The sequence below is a fragment of the Helianthus annuus genome, chromosome 3, assembly GCF_002127325.2.
Source record: "Helianthus annuus cultivar XRQ/B chromosome 3, HanXRQr2.0-SUNRISE, whole genome shotgun sequence".
Lineage (NCBI taxonomy): Eukaryota > Viridiplantae > Streptophyta > Magnoliopsida > Asterales > Asteraceae > Helianthus > Helianthus annuus.
Window position 1 is genome coordinate 88,031,909 of NC_035435.2, and position 5,259 is coordinate 88,037,167.

Consider the following 5,259-nt stretch of genomic DNA (forward strand, 5'->3'; position numbering starts at 1 on the left):
ATAACATAATCTGTCAAATATATAAGGATTTTACATAATGATTCTTATTTAAGATTAAATTAGATTGAACTGAAAAACCATATATTATAATATGTCAAATTAGCAAAATGTAAATAAATTCACTAATCACCAAAAGATCACAAGATACTCTAGACAGTAACTAATCAAAATCTTAAACAAGTTCAATAATCTATAAAACATATTTAAATTTATCATCACAGTTTACAAACAATTTCCATAAATGTAAACCCTTTGAGACAGTTCATCGAACATCTTGCTTGCTTGCATAGTGATAATGATCATATTTGCAATTCCAATCTCATTTGTGTACATGGATTTTCAACTTGAAGCAGACTTTTATAACTTACAGAACAAACTACATAAAAACAAATGCATCACACCCATCAATTGCATGATTTGAATTTTGTAATATGTGAGACAAAAAGAACAAATTAAATTTCAATTCGATGAATATACCATAATTTAATGGCGTCACCGAAGGCCGCAATAGATCGCGAGCAAGCAAAAATGAGGAATTGCTTTGTAATCGTGGTGATTGGTGAATGTCACCAAACAAACGAATGAAAGAAACACACGTTGTTCAGTTGAACGTCACCAAACAAACGAACGAAAGAAACACACGTTGTTCAATTTAAACGAACAAAAGAAACTCATGCAGGTGAGTGGCGGGTGGTGGTGGTCGGCGGCAGGTGAGGGCGGAAGGTGGTGGCAGGTATGAGAGAGAGAGAGATAAGAGTGAGAGTGTGTTGAGTTTTGTTTTTTATTTATTAATTTTTATTTTTTACACAATTGTCCCTTGATATAAGTTATGTTACATAATAGTCACTGGGAGGTGAAATGACAAGAACACCCTCATCTGCCTTGCACATGACCATACTTAACAAAAAAAATAGTTGGGTTAGGCTCAAAGGGCATATCGTGTAATATTTTGATTCGTCAAGGACAAAACTCGTCAAGTTTTGCACTAAAGGACATTGCCTGCAAAATGGTGTAAATGTAAAGGATAAAACTTGTATTTACTCTTAAAATTAAATGTTTGTTACCTGTGGTTTATATTTTTCTTACTCGGATACTCCCCTAATTGAATGGACATTAACTTTTCTGGTTAAGTGTACTTGAAATTACTAAACTACCCTTATAATAAAAAACTAAATACATTAAATCAATATCAGATGGGACCTACCTATCATCATCACCACATAACATCCTCAAAATCAAAAACCACATTTTTGTTTGAATCACCATTTTCAATTAAATTTCCCCGACCTACACCACACCATCATGTTTGAATCAACTTCACAAAATTTTGTTTTTATGGAATCGAGATTCATAGCAAGTTTATCCCAATAAAAAACAGGGTGCAAATAAAGATATCAATCCAAATTTGAGGAAATTATGGAAAACCACAACAGAGGCAGTATGGAGTAAATTATAGACTGTCATTGGCCTTGATTGTAGCGCTGCAATAGTTGGCCACTACGAGCAACCATGCACACCATATCTTTCCATTATATTCCAACGATCATCTTCAAATGAACAACATGAGACACAACAAGCAAGAAAGAAGAAGATCTAAGGAGATGTAATTGAGGATTTACGAAGGATGGAGGATCAAATTCAAGAGACCTCTGTTTGAACCCATCGCCCCCGCCGCCGTTGGTAGCCCGATCTAAGGTCACGACATCAGCTTTTCGAGGTATTTTACGTCATCTTGACACGATGAACAAAACCCCTATGATTCTGTTTGTTATCGGTGATCACAGAACACAAATTTATAAATTGAATTTAAGGCTATTCTAGAGTTTATGATTGTAGCTGAAGAAACACCAAACTAAGCTGGTGATTAGTTTGTGGTTTGTGCCTCGACAAATAAGGTTAATCTTCTTTATCTCATCCAAGCTGTGATGGTGATGATCCTGCAAAACACTGAACACACCATTAAGCTCGTTACGAGGAGGGGAATAGGGGGTTCTCCTCGTAACTACCCTCTGGCTAAAGAATAAGTATATGCTTTGAGGATAAAAGTGTGTGATTAAGAGTGAGAGAATAAGGAAGCGATCCCCTTAAACCTATAGGTGAAGCTCACTAATTATAGCCGGAGTGGTTTGGGAAGAAGATGTGCTGATGGGCCTTGGGCCTGTAGTCGACAACAAGGAATATCCGTTTTGTCCCCTCTGCCACGACCGTTGGTGCTTTTGGGTGAGAGGGAAGCTAGCGCACGCTGAATGGATCCACATTGCCTGACCGTTGTCTTTGTTATCTGGTCTGTCATCAGCTGCTAAGTGGAGATCATGGAGCGGTTTTCGGCGCATGCTGATTGGTGCCACGAATGCCTCCTTGTGTACCCTTTTGTCTCCTGGTTGTTAATCATTGAGCATGATCAGATACAACTTATGGACGCTCATTGGTCCACTGCTCTGCCACTTGTACCTATGGTAGTTGTCCTAGGATTACCTGCACTTCCTTCCTCCGCGCGACCATCGGGGATATCCCGTGTAGCCAGCGCAAGGTCCAGGAAGCAAGGGTTTTCATCCAAGGAGCCAAGTGTGAAATCTGGTCCTGTGTTGGCCCTGACCTCGCGCGCGACCTAGGTTGCTCCTGATTAGCCGGCGGAAGGTTGGGAAAGCTACCAAATTAGTCTGATAAGAGTATGGTCTCGCGCCTGACCTAATTAGTCGACGTAGGATTTGGGACCATACCCCTTTAATAGCAGAGGTAAAAGTGACAGGGCTAGTGGTTTGGATTTCGATTGGGAGCTTCGAAGAAAGGAGGGAATATGGTGGGAAGTTGTGGTGGTGGTGTGGCAGAGGTAGTGGCAGGCAGTGATGACCAGAAACAGTCGTCGGTGAAGTGGTTGTAGTGCTTCAATCAGAGAGAAAGATATACATTTTTTCTATTTTTTATTTATTTGTGTAAGTGGGTCCCACTTAATTTCATAAAATGTTTTAGTTATTGAATTTTAATAAATAAGGGTAGTTTGGTCATTTCACATCAACTTAACTTAACTGAGCAAACTAACAAACATCCACTCAGGGGATTATCCGAGTAACAAATAATGAAACCACAAGAAACAAACATGTTGTTTTAAACGGTAGGGACTAAAGTTGAAAAAATAGCAAAACCACAGAGACCATCCAAACAATTAACTCTTTAAATCTTTAATATAATATTTTCATTACAAAATAAGATGATAATAAGAGTTAATTGCCGGGATAGTCCCCGTGGTTTGTCGTTTTTTCACATTTAGTCCCCAACTTTTTAAAATAGTATGTTTCATCGCTGTGGTTTGCTCACTTATTACTCGGGTAGTCCCTATACTAGATGGGTGTTAATTTGTTCAGTTAAATTAATTTGAAATGACCAAATTACCCTTTCTTATTAAAACATTAAAAACCCACAAATAAATCATTTAAATATGATACATGCCCCACCATTATACTTAAAATTAAAAAAAAAATCCCCCCACCTACCATGTTCTTCTCTGGTGATCTTTAACACCGGTCACCACCAACACTAGTTTTTTCCGGCCACCGCACATTGACGACGACTAGGTGGATTCGTCGGTGGACTAACAACAACAGCAGCAACATATCCAATTCTACTAACAACATCAGCAACATATCTGTTGTACGGATCCACCGGTGGACTCCTGCTTCGGTCGACGGAGACTCACCTACCATTTTGCAGTGATAGCTTCCGCCGGACCTCACCTACCATTTTGTTCCAGTGCTTAACATTTCAAGAAAGACCTCCAACTATATATCTTCAAATATGAACTTATCAATATTTCTCTTCATCTGTTGTTGTGATTGAGAATCGCGTGCGCATCTCTCCTTTCATTTTTCGTTTTTATGCGTTTAAAGTAGGGGTGTGGTCGCCGGCAAGGTGGAGTGGTGTGGTCGCCAGCAAGGTGCAATGACCGGAAAACGTGATGGTGGTTGCCGGGTTAAAGATCACCGGAGAAATATGGGTGGGTGTGGAATTTTTTTTTAATTTTAAATATATATTTGTGGGGCCTTGAAGAAGTATGGTCCCAATTCCATGCACACATGGCAGGGACCACACCACCTTCCTCATCCTACATGGCGCCTACATCAACAAACAAATCCAGAAGCTTCTAGAAGCTTCTGGAAGACGTCAAGGTGACATCAAAGATGCTCCTCCAGACAAAAAGGACAACACGTGTGACCACTAATTGGACGCCATGTAGACCTGCGACATAACCTAGGGGCAGACCGACAACTGCGGTACGAATTCTCCTACATGGATGAATGACGGCGCGCCACGTGGACCACTATCCTGACCACAGCAGAGGAGACCAAGAGGATATTCCCCTTGGTCGACAGTTGGCGCCCGGTAGCAGCTGGCAACGTCTCTCCTCCCTCCTTCACCCTCCGGCTATAAATAGGACCCTTCATCATTCAGGTTAAACATTCTGTTCTCCTCACTTTTCACCTATAACATACACTATTTCTTCCTCAGGGCAGTACTTATTCTCACGCCGGAGCCCGGTTAAGTGGGAAACCCCCATATTCCCCTCTTAACGAACTAACGGTGTTGCTGTTTTGCAGGACCTCAGTCTTAAGCGAGTAGAGAAGGAGATTGAACCCACATGAGAGACAAACCAGCTAATTAACCTCCGGTGTTAACCAGTGTTTCATCATTGGCGCCACCGTGGGGCTCGAACCCACGGCCACAAGGTTAAGAGCCTTGTGATCTACCAACTGAGCTAGACGGGCGCTTACGAGGTGGCTTAGCCATTGGTTCCTCAGCCTTCTTTCCCTCAGACTTATATATCTTTTTCTTCTTCCTGGTCTCTAACTGTTCAGCAGTGTCAACCGGAGCATCAACATCGTCACCAGTAGGCTCATTCACAGGCTCGTTTATAGTCCCTTGTGGTGGACCTGCACGCGGGGAACGAGGGATTAGACCTTCATGTGATCTATCAGAACCCTCACTCGAAAGGACAATAACCTCCTCCCGAGTAGGACTAAGAACATCGTCAAGATCATCCCCACCATCTTCACCTAAAATGGTGTTAGCATAAGCATCAAAGCTCTCACTAGTAGGATGCAAGAATCTGTCACGTATCTGGTCCAACCACAAAGGCCCCCCTTCAGCTATTGTTGCCACAACCATAGCACCACCGGCCTTAGGATCAAGACAATTCATCAAACTATATTGTCACACCCCGACCACGTAAAACAACAAGACGTGACGGAAACGTCAGGGAGTGTT

The 5,259-nt window shown here is 41.5% G+C and overlaps 1 non-coding gene across 1 annotated transcript; it reads right to left on the bottom strand.

Annotated features, from left to right (window-relative positions):
- Nucleotides 1–4,686: 4,686 nt before the first annotated feature.
- TRNAK-CUU lies at nucleotides 4,687–4,760 on the bottom strand. Its single transcript has one exon. It is a non-coding gene; the product is annotated as a tRNA-Lys (tRNA).
- Nucleotides 4,761–5,259: the final 499 nt, after the last annotated feature.